Source organism: Teleopsis dalmanni, chromosome X, assembly GCF_002237135.1.
Source record: "Teleopsis dalmanni isolate 2A chromosome X, ASM223713v2, whole genome shotgun sequence".
Taxonomy (NCBI): Eukaryota; Metazoa; Arthropoda; class Insecta; order Diptera; family Diopsidae; genus Teleopsis; species Teleopsis dalmanni.
Genome location: NC_051848.1, coordinates 85,013,024 through 85,029,355, shown reverse-complemented (window position 1 = coordinate 85,029,355; position 16,332 = coordinate 85,013,024). Strand labels below are relative to the sequence as shown.

The 16,332-nt window shown below is 29.5% G+C and overlaps 1 long non-coding RNA gene across 1 annotated transcript; it reads right to left on the bottom strand.

The window, feature by feature from the left end:
* Positions 1 to 1,379: 1,379 nt before the first annotated feature.
* Positions 1,380 to 7,008, bottom strand: LOC119662763. The gene is made up of 5 exons (XR_005250897.1): positions 6,925 to 7,008; positions 3,803 to 3,884; positions 3,591 to 3,711; positions 3,038 to 3,529; positions 1,380 to 1,615 (listed from the first exon to the last, which is right to left on the bottom strand). It is a non-coding gene; the product is annotated as an uncharacterized LOC119662763 (long non-coding RNA).
* Positions 7,009 to 16,332: the final 9,324 nt, after the last annotated feature.

Sequence of the window (16,332 nt, the reverse complement as noted above, 5' to 3'; positions counted from 1 at the left end):
TAATTAATGTAATCGAATGGTCTTCTTACTGCTATGGAGAGCTCAGAAGGTTTTTCGTGGTCTTTTAATTAAATTTGTTTCTTAATTGTTAGCAAAAATTTGGGTGGAGGCTCATTAAGATTAAACATTATTACTAATGAAATTATGATATACCTATGAAGTTAAGATTAAAAACCGAAGATTCTCGAGAAACACCTAACTTTAAATTTTAAGTGCAAATGTATATATTAAAATAGCTTCCTCTCTTTATACTACTCATTAGAATTCTGTTTTTTCTGTGGAATCATGTATTGCAATTTATATACATATATGATCAGAACAAATTATATATATGAATTAATTAAGCAATCACATACCTGAGTAGGTATAATTTACTGGCTTTAAGGCCATGGCTTTAAGGCCATGGAACTAACATTGACAAAGCAGCAAATTATAGACGTACTCCATTAAAATCTTTTGTTAACCCTAATAATTTTGTTAGAAAGTAAAGTAATTGTAGAGAATTTATATTAGCAAAACAGCTGATACTCTCTACCACTTTTTTAAAAAGACCAGCTAACCGGATGGACAGACGGAGGTGACATATAAACGTGCGTAGAAATATGTATATATAGATAAACGTATGATGTTATCGCATGAGAAGATTTTGTACATGACAATGTTTTCAAATCGACTCCTGGAAAAAAGTTTTTATAAATAAAGAAAATATAATCTAGCTCATTAGTTTAATATCACTAAAGATAATATAATTTCTTAAAGATGCCATATTGTAATAACAGTTTGAGATTGTAATAATTGTATTTACAATCAATATTTGTTTAAATTTCTAAGACTGAAAATCCCCTTCTAGACCCGTTGCGATAATTTATTGATAATAAACGGTCGAAGAATGAAAAGTTCAATTCGTAATAGCGAAAATACAATCATTAACTAACCAAGTAAGCCAAAAAAGCTACCTTAATTATTTTCGTAGGATCTAAGCCGTTCTCTGTGATACCCATTTGTCAGATCATAGTCCTTAAAAATATTAAATACAAGGTATTTACGAAGTAATGTCTTATTTCCGTGCATCATGTTGCAGAATTGCCAGAAAATTAGTTCAGTATTGTTATAAGACTTTGATTAAAATCCGGGAAGAACGAAAAATTAAGAAATATGTATATATATATATATATCCCTTTGACTACTAGAATTTTCTTTTTTTCAACCCCTTTTTAACTTTTTTTAATTACAACAGCTCTGTGTGCTCATCTAACATAATGCTTTCAGTTTATGTTCCATAGCAGAACACTGGGACAGAGAAATGATTTTAAATAATGATAACTATGATATATAAAAAAAACTTTTTTAATTTTATTTTTATTAAATTTATTAACAATAAAACTTACAAATATAGATGGTGTGGAATCACAAGTGAGGTGAGGGTATCTATTTATTTCGTAGGATAAAAAATACAAATGAACGGCTACTCTCTCAACACCTTGTGTAGTTAAATTAATGGAAAAATCCCCCTGTATACAGCAATGACCTATCGACAATGTGTATACAAGTTAGAATAAACACTTCTTCAAATTTATCGCACCGGACTCGAGCATCCTGTAATGTTGAATCCAAGCTTTAAATGAAAAAAGAATATTATTATTGGAATATTATGGATTATATATTGAAGGAACTTTAGTAGAAAAATGTAAAATAGTTATTAGTTAAATGTTAAATAGGAGTAATCATATCTATAGCTATTTCAGACTTAGTAGAATACCAATTACTTTACTTTACACTTTTTATATATGAGCAACAGAAACCTCAGGTATTATTAGGTGTCAACTGACAATTCAGTTGAATAGTTTAATATTTTTGACCACTACATTGTTCTGAATATAGAAGAGCAACTTCAAAGTTGTATTTTAGCAAAAAAAGAAGAAAAACTGCTTAAGTAAGCCAAGTCTCGAGTGGGGAATGAACTATTACTGGTCTTAGAGCAGTAGGTTCTCTTTCGTTACTTTGTTCAAATACTTGGATTCTAACAGCATTCAATTTCAGTGAAAACGGGTCTTGATTATATTTACTGTATGAAAAAATTAGCTTTTAAAGTCCAGAATTTGTCGAGCTTTTCAAAATGTTAATAAACTGTTCCTTTTCACTATTCAATATGACTCTTTTGGGAGCTGGAGTACATGCGTAGTTCATATGAACCCCGTGACGACAAACACAGCATCTAGTATTCTTCTTTAGGTCTTTGGTAGGGATTATGGTAAGTGGCTACCCTTCGAACGATATAAGTGCTTGATACGTCTAATCCACTACAAATTCTAAAGTCCATGCATCCAAAGTTTTATGCCTGAGAATTGTTCTGGCCAATATATTTTAAAGGTGATGTTGTTGTTGTTGTAACACGCCGGGACTTGCTTGTGGAGCCCTATTGGGGGATGTTGAACGGTTCTTGGTCATCGTTGATGACGAGTGGCTCCGGGATGAAGACCCGACCGTTCTTGGAACCAAGATAAGATAATGAAAAGATAAGATAAAGAAAAGATAATGATCATGCGCAATTGACGACAGCTATTTAATTCATTTAATAATACACGACTGTACGTAATAGAGCACGGTTTAAACTACGGTACTATTAATCAGATATAATCAGCCAGATAAATTCTTAAATAAAAAACTACTTTCTGAGACAGACGAAGTATATTTCAAGTGAGAAAAGTCGAGCAGCGAAAAACAAAGTTCATCACATAGTAAAAGGGTGATAGGGGCTAAATGCGTCAGTGAGAGATGAGGATGAAAGAAGGCGATATATCCAAAACAAGTGAATGATATGCATTAAATTAATAGTTATCAGGTTTTTATAAAAACAATCTTCGATTGCAGGTGCATGAATTTTTAATAGGTTCTCACCTGAAAAAATTTCAATTTTTTCGAAAGTAGATTTTTATCTGTTTCGACGCGTCCATCAAATTAAATTTTGAATATTTTGTATTTAAATGTTCTTAAAATTAAAAATTAAAAATTAAATTACTTACGGAACGGTACTTACTTCAAAAAAATATCAAAGTTTTTAAATACGAATCGAAGTTCTGGAGCTCGTTTCTTACCCAAATTGAGAATTTCAAATTTTGAATACCAAATTTCTTCTACGAATGACATGATGATATCTGTCCCAATATGATATTTGTATATATATCATTATGGTACTTCTGATAACTTCGAATTTACTGTACTTAAAATTTTGGGAGTAGCAATTTCCAGCAATTTATTTGTTTTTGATTCTTATTGCTATCTGCTTACCATTATTGTATATCAACAAGTCAATATCCCCAGATCTATGTGGAACTATATCAACAACTGGCACATATTGATAATTTTGAATGGCGTTATTCGCTTGACCTGCTATACGGTTTTCTGGTTGGACATGATTATGCTGTGCCGCATGGATTTGTGGTAGGGCCAGAACTTGTGATTGTCCTTGTAATTGTTGTTGTGCTGGAATATGAGGCCGTACCTGGTGTTCTGCTTGATTGTTCTGTTCCTAACGAACGGAAAAGCACGCTATTAATTTTATTAAACAATACTTTACATAATTCACTTACATTATTTAAACATCTCCGCAACACATCCACAAGGTAGTTCACCAGAAATATAATGAACCAGAATTCAATAAAATCCCTTAATGGCAGATCAAAGCATTTGAATAAAATACACATTGTGATACTATTTGGATATAACAGAAAAATATTTTATTTCAATTGATTTCAAAAACTTTGTGATTGTATTAGAAATATTTTAAAATATCAGAACATACCTTGTTATTTAATCTTTAAATAGAATAAAGGATGCCGACAATGGAATGGAGGATTCAATAAGATGCAAAATATCAAATTTTCCTAAAAGAAGGAAGAGAGAAATATGTACCTAATTAATTTAAAAATGTGATCCTTAAAATTAAAATGATCAAAATGGTTATGATTATAAATGTATGTTGCTTATGTGAATACTTCACTTCCGATGAAGTAATAAACAATAATCCAGTCAAGGCGTAAAGAGGGGTTTTGATAATATCTCGAGTTAAGAAAGAGTAAAGCTGCTCAAGTGCACTGGCTCAAATAGCTTCAACATAACAATTATGTGAATACTCTTAAAGCAAATTGGACTCCAGATATTGTGAAATATTGTGAAACTACTTCCATCCTAACAACATCTATTATAACCAAGACTATTACCTGTATAAATTTCCGGACTGATGCTTTATAAGGTTACAACGGTCTCAAGCAGAATTTGAAAAGCCAAACGGCTCGGTTCGTTGATCGGTTCAATTAAGCTAAAAAGTCAAAGGTTTCGGTTGAAAAGCAGTACACCGCCATGAATATAATTTAACTAAACAGCTGAATGAGGGTGGAAAAACGTGGAAAAAATAGATAGAAATATATGGCACAACTGCACAACTTAATATAGGTATGTATCTAAAAGATCGTCATTAAAAGCACGATCGAATTAAGAAACTTTTCCAAACTAGATCCTAAACCCAGTTCCTATAAACTGCCTCTTAGCACCAAGCTTTGACTACCGAACCATTGAAGTGCTTTTAAGGCAGAAGTAATGGCTGTTCATTACGTAGAATGATGGGATTCAGGATGTAAATATCGTAAACTCCTATCAAATTTCTGATAAGTGCTACAGCTACATTCTTAACCGTCTGACAATGTTGGGCTTCTCTTAACGAGTTAGCTAGGTATATCAGTGTCCAACGCACATAGGTACTTGCCCACAGGAACATCTCTGACAACTGCTGGACAGACGAGCGTCGCAAGGCAAGCACTCTGCTCTCTGACATTCACTTGCAACAACCCAACTGGCAGTCAAACAAAAATATTTAAGGATAGCTAAACATACTTGGGCGGTTAAATCCTCCTGTCAGATATCAAGGTCGACCGGGTCAAGTTGGAGAAGAAACGAATGTGTCAGCTGCTTTAACTAAGGTTTAACTTGGTTAGCATTATGATATCAGTGCTGACAGGTTAATACGAACTAGAAAGACAAGCTATAAGACTGGGTCTATCCGAAAAAAATATTTAACGGAGTTGTGGCACCTCGGATGAGAAGGAAACTACACTTCACCTTATTTGTCAGTGTCCATTATTAGCCAAAAAATTCAAAATGTTTAGGGAACATTTTCTTGCCGAACTGTCACAGCGAGTTGTCATTTGGCAAAATTAGGAACTCGGCCAAGTTTGTGGACTTGTCAAGTTGGTTCATTTTGTCTTAAATTAGGGTGTCATTTAGAAGTCGTTTCAGCTTTGCACGAACGCCAATGATTCTAATCCGCGGTAAAAAATATATAGAAGAACGATTAAGTTAAGTAAAAAATATTGACTGTCAAGGACTGTTCGTCTCATATACTCATTATTTTCAATTAATTATACTATTTTATACAAAATTGGATCAAAAGTTGCTCAATATTATTCATTCAAACTCTATATTTAACCATGATATACATACATAAAAATGCGTAAAAATTTTGACATAACCCTCCGTCTGTCAGTCCAAATTGCTGGTACTTTATTTTTATTATTAACTAGAGAAATGTTATATTGTTTTTGACACACAAGGCAACAACTCCATTATATACAAAATAACATTATTTGTTAATTATGAATGCAATTATATACATGTCGGTCAAATGAACTGCTAACTAGTAGTTTTTTCTTCTACTCACAAAGTTCATTAGTAGTTCAAATGTAAAATGGACTTAATATAGTGAACATTTCCCCAACGCATTTCTCTATTGTACCGACATCCCTACTAATTTGGAACAGCACAACACTTTTGGTCGGACATCCCTCTTGAACTAACAAGCATTGACTGACGATATAGTAATTATAGTATATATTGATGTTATAGTTACACGATACTATGGACACAATATAGTAAAAACTTTTTCAATACAAACCTCTCTTGAATAAACATCTATGTAGCAACTAAATTCATTTTTATCATTATTTAGAAAAACATAACCCTTCTTGGTCAGACAGCCATCTTGGCTGATAATAAGTGTCTCATTACTGTAGTATGTATTGATACTAAATATAGGTTAAACCCAGAAAGTTGGTATATCTCATAGCCAGAGGCTTAGATAAGGGGGTAATGACATTCGTAACCAATAAGTTATGTTGTTATTAAAACTGTGATCGAAAGCTATTCCCATATGGGCCTCTATTGTCAAACATCTAAAAAAAACATTGTTCTATTCTTAACATTAGATATCTGTTAGATATTAGAAACTGCAATTGACTAATATGTGTACTGACATCAGAATATAGACAATAGAAATATTATTATGCAAGTTTTGGGTCAATTTAGTTAGAGGCTAGATATATCTCTTTACTTTCTAGTTAATTGTCCTGTCAATTTTAAATATTCACAACACAAATATCTAAAATCTTGTCGTGACGAAATTTTTGCTATAATTTTAAAAAATAACATACAATCAGTTTATCGACATTTATGTTAACTGGGCCATCACAGTTAGATTAATTCTACGATACCGAAAATTATAATCAACTTGCATCGTATTGCCCATAACTATAACAAGATACGATTCCCTGTAAGGAATCGATAGACAATAGTTTCTTAATTTTTTATACTATTCAACAGCAATTTCTAGATAGAAGACAATTTCTAGCCATTTAGTGGATCCAATAAGTGCTTATGTCAAAATGAAGATCTCCTATTTACCAATGCCAATATTTCATCAATTGAAACATAAAAATTAATTAATTAAATTCGAATTGTGTATTTTTTAGTATGTTTACAGATCTGTATGAGATCTTGATCAGCTAGCGCTACATATTTGATTGTATAATGTATGTCCAATATATACAATTCATTTCATTCATATCTATTATATAAAATAGACAATTAACTTACCTAAACCTTCACCTCTCACTTATAATTCCGTTGACTTAACGCACAAAAAAAAATGCAACACATACCAATGAAAATATATTATTCTATACTATGTATAATAATATGACAAAAATTTGATTTGACAAATTAAATTTGATAAGTAAAATATGACATATTTAATAAATAACAAAAATAACAAAAGTTAAGAACAATACTCACAGACTGAACATACTCTAAGCGAATTTAGGAATATGGCAATGACCGCGAATGCAACAAGCAATATGTTAACTCACTCGCTCTTTAACTGATTTGAACGAACTAAATGACATAAGTGAATGAGTCAACAAGAGTAATTAATGGCGAATTAAAAGCCGCACACAACTCCAGCAACAATTTTTCCCTCATACATTCAACACTTCGAACATATGAAAGAAACATATTGAAAGAGACATACAAAAAATAGAAAATGGCGAACTTTGCGTGTTCGGTTGATTTTCATTTCGGAAATTCATATTAATTTCATATTAATATCATATAACATAAACACTTATTAATAAATTAAAATATTATATATAAATTAGAATAAAATCCAAAAATGTTCAACAAAGTGTGCAATGTGTGTTCTTGTTCTATGAAAGTACGGTCAAATCATGTAAATAGAAAGCATAAAAATGAATGAACGGGAAAAAAACTACTTTTCGTGTTTCTTGCAATTTCTTCTTCTTCTCTTTTGATTTGTTTCCAAATTGAATGTGTGCAATGCTTCGAAAATATAAATAAATATAAACAAAAATATTTTATTTTAATATTAAGCTTTAAGCAAAATTGAATCAATGCGTATAAAAATAATGTTTATGAAATGTTATCAAAAGTAATTGAGTACTTTATATAAAATCTGTTATTCCTTAACTGTTTTCCTAATTTTTCCTTGCAAAATAATTGAAATTGTGTCAAATGTGTGAATGGATAAATAAAAAATCCCACCCACTTTTGGGGGCAATAAACTGTGAGGGAGCAAGTAAAGAGTGTTTAACAATATTTCAGTTTTCTTAAATCCAAACTTAAAAAATTTTTACAGCCTAATTGTCATTTTCAATTCATTAAATAATATCCATACTAATGCAGAAAGTTGTTTTATAAATAAAACAGATGTGCAGCAAAATAATTTGTTCCTTTCTGCGGCGAATTATCTACTGTGAATTGATGATTGTAAATAATCGGAATTGTTTACTGCTTCTGTATGGGTGCGAAAGGGATACCTAAAAAAATTATTAATTGAATATGTGTATTGTTTTTGTATTTTACAATTTTGACATTTCATATTGTCGCAATTTTTCGTTGATTGCTCTTGTTATGAATACATTTTGATGTTCAGTGAAGGTAAAAATGAATATATTACGAAAAATATTCTTGCAAAATAGTTATCCAAATTAATTTGTTTGGATATTTAGTAAATTGTGTATTTTCGATATATAAAAAATAGTTTTCTAGTTTCACTTCTGATATATTCATACTTTCTAAAGTTCTGCCTAAAGTTATTTATTATTTCAATACAGTTCTTTATATATCTATCTTAATACAAATAATTTTTAGCTATCTGTGTTATTTTTATAATTTTAATATTAACATATACTATATACAATATTGTATATATATGTATAATACTTTATTTTTCTATTTGTATTGTTTTCAAGATTAATATTGATTTTTTTAAAGATTTTTTTAAAGAAAATAATATAATTTTATTCTCTTTTTTTTATGAATAGCAATAACTTTTATTAGCTGTTTATTCATGTTATTATAATTTATAAATTACTTAAAATATATTATATAGTTTCATTTACTATTGTTTATAATTTCTTCTGCATATTTTGTACTTCTAATTTTTGAAATTTTTATTATTCTTTTCATTATTTCATATAGTTAAAAAGTAAAGTAATATTTTATTATAGTAAGAAATATATATGGCATTTATCTTTAAATTTTTTTAATTTTTTAATTTGATTTTCGTAATTCTTTTTAAATATGTTTTATTATATTTACACTACTTAATATAAAATCAGTTACTTTTACTAATTTTATTTAATAAAAATAATAATAATTTTAATTTGAATAATACGCAGTATATTGGAAATATATATATGTACATAAATACGAGTGTGTCATATGTTGTATATTAAACCTATTTTATGGATGTTTTTAGATATTGTTTTATTTTAATAACAATTCAATATTGTTTGTAGTTTCTTTTTTTTTTTTTTTTTGATTTTATAAATTAATTTCAAATGGGCTTTCAAATGGTTATTAATACTATTAAATATTTTGATGCATATCTAAATCTTATATTGTATGTTGTTTGCTTTCACTTGCTTATTATGATTTTTCCATGTAATAAGTAATAAATTGCAATTATAAATAATTGTTCGCATTGGTAACTCTAAATGAATTCGCTTGAATTAAATTGACAACAAGCGAAAAACAAGTAAAAAGAAAAAGGCCACAAAACAACAGAGAGAACAAAATAGAGACACATAAAGCATACACGCAGCAAACAAGCAAAAAACTGAAAACGGTGAAGAAATTTCTGATTGACGATTTTAGTCGCAGTTGCTCCGTCTACGCGAAATTTTTAATTCTGCTAGAAATATACATAAAAATTTCAAAAAATTTATGAAAAATATATTAAAAAATTCTTAAAAATGAGAAATATGCGAATTCTAATTAATAAATAAATTAAAGCAAGTGTTTATTTAAATAAAATTTGCAATTGTCTTTTAAAAGTAAATATACAAGAAAATAAATACATATTTAAAAAGGTGCGACGGCGACGACGGCACATAAGAAGTACGTTTAGTACAACAAAAAAAAAAACAAAATAAAAAAAATTAAAAGATTTCTCTTTCGACTATAACAATATTGTATGGTAGTTTGATTAGTGGGGTTTGGGGTGTTGCGAGGTGGAATGTAATAAAAAGTAACACAATGTGTAAAATATTATGAGAGTAAAGATATGAGATTTTGATTGAGAGGAGAGAGAGAGAGTGAGAGAGCGAGTAAGCAAGAGAGAAATGCAAAGAAAAGCAACACGACAATAAGATTCCAAAATACAAAAAAAAAAAAAAATATATATATAAATAAATGATATAAAATAAAGAAAAAAAAATTTGCAGGAAAGTCTTCATAAAATTATAAGGGAAATAGGCATGTTGGTGGGGAAGAAAGAAATTAAACTTTATAGAATCAGAAAAAAAAAAAAACTAATATGTCTTACATTAGGAAAACATTGCATACATGGAATTTTCTACTTGTTTTAGCCGAGCCTGTTTACACACAAACCAACTTTAACTATGTATTTAATTTAAATTATTTACTATTTTATTTATAAAAAACAATAATAAACATATTTTTAATTATTTCATTAGTTTTTCTTGTGCATAAGTGTTAAAAACTGCAGACTTGAATCGAGTGTTGCGCGTGCCGCTTTTTGCTGAAATTTCAATAAAATTTTTTTTTTTCTATTTATTTTTATCACAAAGCATGTGAGAACTTCGAATTATCGTTCGCATCGCAAATTTACACAAATATTTTCGTTAAATAAATTAGCAATAGATTTATTTATGAAATTATAAAATCATTTCACAAATAGATCACTCATGTGGAGCTCTGCGATCCATCAACAATTTTATTCGCTGCATTGTTGCTACTCGCTGGTATTTCTCAAATCTCAGACGCTCGCTTGCTTATCAGCTATCAGCTTGTGGCTTTGGCTGTAGCTGTGGCTGTGGCTGTGGCTAAAGTTTTAATTAAAATTCTCATAATTTTAATGGAAATTCAGCATAATTCAGTTATTATTATTTCTATAAATGTTTTTAAATTTTAAATTTGAATTCTCAACAACTCAACAATTCAACGATAAACGAAGACAATTGACTACTGTGAAGGTCAGTGGAAATGTAGTGAGTGAGCGAGCGCGCGCTGTACTCACCACTCAACGAGTACAAAGTGCAAACGCATCAAAATATATTTTTCAATGCTTTCAATGCGATTTTAAACCACCGTCGTCGATTGATTTATTAAACCATATGTTTCGGTTAACAATGTTGATAAGACATAGTGGGGTCCTTAGTATTTGGATTGAGTTCTTATCTGCTGAATGTCGGATGTCTTTCTTTTATATATCAAGAAAGTCAGTCACTTTTGAATTTTTTGTGAAATTAAAAGTAATTGTTGATAATGTGAATGTGGGAACTTCTTGAGATATGAAATATACCAGTGAAAATTTGACCTGCATAAAAAACTTTACGTGTTCAAATTATAAAAAAAAATTGTGACAATTTTAGCTATTGTTTCTTTTGAGTTCATTTAAATACGATAAATTCAATCACTTGCACGAATAACTAGATTAATTATCAGATTTAAGTTAATATGTAAACAGTAACACTATTGGAATAATATAACTATGTAACTATGTAATGAAAATTCCAGTACCGGCAATCTTTAATTAGTGTTCGACGCTGGACGTTAAAATCTGTTGCTCATATCTTTATTACATGCTCGCTCTCTCCAACTTTGCTCTACTCGATTATCAAAATTATCAGTTTTCCCTGCAACTAACGTTTCAAAAACTTTTTCTTAGAGCAACGTCTTCAACGTCTTCAACTCTCAAGACTTGCTCACTTAACGTTGATCTTAAATTGAAAATAATTTAGCGATTTCATGAAGATATATCCAACAAGATATAAGTGTTATAGTGGGTATGCTGACATGTCATTGGCACCAATGAATATTCTTTTCAATAAATTTTGCTGCGATTCCATAAAAGATAAAAATGTTGCACACCTACTACAATGTCGATCCTTGAGTAATCTGAATCTTTTTACTCTCGTTTCACTGTTCTCCTCTTATTTGTGGCTGGAAATGATAACGATTCATAAGTAATTTTGCTCTTTTTACTCTCGCAGCATGCAGAGTCTATGTTATCAATTAAGATCTAACAAGAGAGTAAGTTATGAGAGTAAGTAACAATATCGTTCGTTCTATTAGTAAACTGCATTTCTTATATCGCATTACACTGTTGTGACTAGCACATTATAGTGCCTAGGACCTTGTAAGTCCTATCTCAAAACCTTTCGAGCTATGTTACAACATTAGTGGACATTAGTTTGAGACTGTATATTTGGAGTGATGATATCTGATTCATTGAACTGTAATCGTTGATTTTATGAATAACAAAGTTTAAATATTTGCTAAAAGAGTATACAAATATTTAGACTATTACAAAGTGACTATTACAAAGTATCTATTACATAAACTGTACGCTATATTGTTGCTGCACATCTCTTGCTTACATATGTCTATATCGGTAATAGTAATTGATTAGTTAATGTTGACAAAAGCTTTGTTAACGAAGAGAATAAACTTATTCCACTTGTTAAACTTACTTAAATGGTCATAATAAAGTGTTACCAGGTTTCCGCCTGGAGCATGTCTCTGCAGGTGTCTACGCTATATACGCGTCTTCTCCAGACTCGTACATCAAGTGCGGTTAGTGTTTCCTCACTTTGATCACTCTACCGGAGTCAGGGTCTACGTCAATTCCACTAGTGCATGAGTGACAATAATTCCTAATCAAAGATATATTCTCCATATCTACAGTCTACAGTGTTCAGTGTGAGTTGATGAAGTTTTTGTCTGATTGAAGTTAATCAATACTCTTCGATTAAATACCTATTTTAAACTATTGACTTCAACTATTGTTCTTTAGCGCAGTTTATATAAATTTGTGATTCCATTTGTGATTAAACAAGAAAGACTAAAGTACTAATGTATCTCTCTTGCTCTATCTTTTTCTGTTTTTCTCTGTTCTCCTACACTAAGTAACACAATTGATGAGGTTTAAGTAAGTCTACTGGTCCGTCGTAAATATTGTTATTAACAAAAATAAGTATTATTATTATTTTTTATTTTAAAAAATAATTTCACGTTTCATTTGTCTAATAAATCACTACTTGCCAACGAGATACACACGTTAAGATATTATATCTAATATTTAAAACAAAACATGTGCGTTTGGTTTCTAGTTACTTTATCACAGCGTCCGTCCATTGCCCTTTTAAGTGTTAATATTAGTACTTAAGAAAAAGAAAACAAAACAACAATTTCTTTTTGTAAAAATAACAGCACACAACCTACAAAAAATAGTACAAAATAACATCAGATACTTATCGTATTGCATCTGAGCTGTTGCTTTAATTTAATTCCTACACTTCAGAAAGCGCCAATTGGAAACTGGAAAGAAATCTATTAAGCATGTATTTTTTTTTTAGTTTGTTCTTATGTCAATTTATTTTCTCTGCATATCGTTTCTATATTTGTTTAACGATTTTAACACCTGCTGTTTCCATTTACATCAAAAATAAACATATATGATAATGCATTCTTGTTCACCGACACTACGTGAGTTACAATAAAATCTTGATAACAAGTAGCAATACTAAGTACATGTCTTAAAAGTAAATAATTTACATTATAGTTGTACATATATGTAAACAAAAATTATGTATTAATTATTTGTTTTCGAATCATTTTCATATAACTTATTCATTTTAATTCAAAAAGTCTGAGCTTCTCACATAGCACTTTTGCAAATACTCGTTGCTAATTTATTAACTCGGTATTCTTTAAATAGTATTTTCGGCAAAATTCGCTACTGAAATGACGCATTGGTGAATGGTTCTAGAGCTATATTACTATACATTGAAACGTGATGTTTTGAAGTTTGGTGTAAATAGAATTTATCTCTCTAACGTAATACTTCAAAACTATTAGGTATTCATTTAACTTGTTAAATCAAGAAAAAGTCACTATATTATATTTTGAAGGTCAAGTTATGAAGTTTGTTAGTTAAAAAATACAGCTGTTCTTATTGGTACAAAACTATAGTTGAAGAGCAAATAGTACACGGTTAAGCAAGCACTAAGTTAAATACTTATGTTTTCTTGCTCTTTCTTTTTAGCTTATATAATTTAACATTAGCTAAATCTATTTTGGTACATATCTGCCATACAAAAGCAACTAGTCCCACTCTGTTGTAATATTTTTTCAATAGTAGTAGTTTTTGGTGCATTGATATAATTTTAATGCACTTGATATTACTACGCTAAAATTAATGTATCAATTTCTTTCAAGTTCATAGTTTTTTACAGTTGATATTCCCTGTTAACTTGAATTTTACTATATATTAAAATTTAGGATGAAATGCACTGTTATATTCATATTACCCTATATAACGTTTAGATATGGTACTTCAAAGTTAACAATGTCTAAGATCTAACATTACTATTTAGTTTCTTTGCCAACTAGTAAGCAAAAAGAAGTAAGATTAATATTCTATGTATATATTTTTTACTAGTTTGTTTGAGAAGTAATAGTTATAATTGCTTATTAATTTTAAAAAGAATTGAAAAGCTTTTCTTAAGTATGTAACTGGTATTTCAAAATACCAGTTAGATCTAAGATCTAACAATTTTCAGTTATTTTTCTATTAATTATTATTATTATTTCTATTGTTCTATTAAAACGCATAATTTGATTAAAAAATTGCATTCTCAATTTGTTTCAATTCTACAACTAAACAGAGATAATTGAAAGTTATAGATTTCAAGACCACGGCAAAGCTTTTGTGCCTGAAACTGTCCAATCTTTGAACAGTTTTTTTAGAGAGAACTTTTTAATATAGTTTTTGTTAAAAAGAAGGCTGTATTGTTGTTGTGTATGTCCTTTGAGAGAAAACTTTTTAGTATAACTTTTTTTAAGGGAAACGCTTTGTTGTTAGAGAGAACTTTTAATATAGCTAATATATTTGTTAAAGGACAGACTCTATTCTTCTTCTGTTTCTTCAACAAAAAATTAAGTTCTTTTTGTTCTTTAAATTTCAATTGTAATATTAGAAAGAAATTAACATAGCCTTCAAATTTTTATTTGCTATGAGCTTGAATTGACATTGATAGGGGTTATTCAATAGGGGTTATTAATAGTCTTTCATGGTTATGCTGGATATCTTTATCATTTAGTTATCTCTGATTTTACCATAATATTATGTCTTATACTTACTTATTCATGTCTTTCATGCAGTTTTATGCAGTTTTATGCAACAAGAGGTTTTGAGTAAGCTTTTTAAGCTACTATCTGTGCTATCCTAATGATTTGTTTTTCTTTGCCTACTCCATAGTATTATGTATGGAACATATTTATTAATGTTGTTTATGATCATGCAGTTATTAGGATCGTTTCGCTAGTACAGCATTATTCTATTTTAATCATTATATATAAATATACTACATTATTTTTATAAATTTATAAGTGCAATTTTAAATGTTACACATTCACTTCAATCATTTTATTTAATATTTATTTAATATATACTCTGGTTTGGTTTGGGTTTCTTCTTCTATCTATTAAGACTTGCTTGCATTTCTTCTCACTTCATTTGTTTCCCTTACGCCTCATATGTCTAAACTCAACTTGAACACATTTTTTTCTCTTTCAATTATAATGTGTGTTCATTTAACAGCTGTTAACAAAAAATTTGTTAAATTAACTCCCCTCTGCACTATATTTAGAATCTTCCATCACCGTTTGTGTATACGATCCTCACGTAATCCTGCTTCCTGTTCGTATTCTTATTGCAGCTGATATAATTTTCTCACTTGTCGTCCCTGCTCACTAGCAACGTTCCTCTTTGTTCAACATTGCTCGACACTTCGAGAGTCGTACATTGCCCTTTAAAGAATATGTCTAGATGTGTAGCATATAAGGATATGCAACCACTTCGTTTGTTCCTTTCTATTTCTTCCTTTCGAATATGAAGAAGTACCGAAGTACCTCTTTTCATGTTGAGGTTGGGTTTTTTTTTATTTTCCTGCGTCCGATTAACCGATTAGTTACGTACAAGCGAGTTACTCCTATCGCGCGCATTTGTTTGATCGTGTGTTCGTGTTCAAAAACAAATTCTGCTTAAAGCTTAATTCATTTAATAAAAAATAAACATCAATTAATTAATTGGTTTTTTTTTTTTTTTTGTTTTTATATTTGATGTGACTTCTAGTTTATATATATGAAATAACCAAAATTGCTTAAAATAGTTTTAATATTTAAATCAATAAAACGGTACGCAATTAAAATCGTTCACTAAAATGTTTCAATTAAACTCAAAACACCAAAAATATCTGAAATTTCCAAATCAACAAACTTAACACCAGCAACAACATTAACATCATCATCAGCAACAACACAACAACAACAACAACAACAATATTAATAATATAATAACAACAACAACTGTATAAATTTGGCATTCATTTCTTAGCAACAAGCGAAGCAACCACAAAATCCGTGGTTCGAAGCGGCGCTTGCCATAAAAGAGAGTTT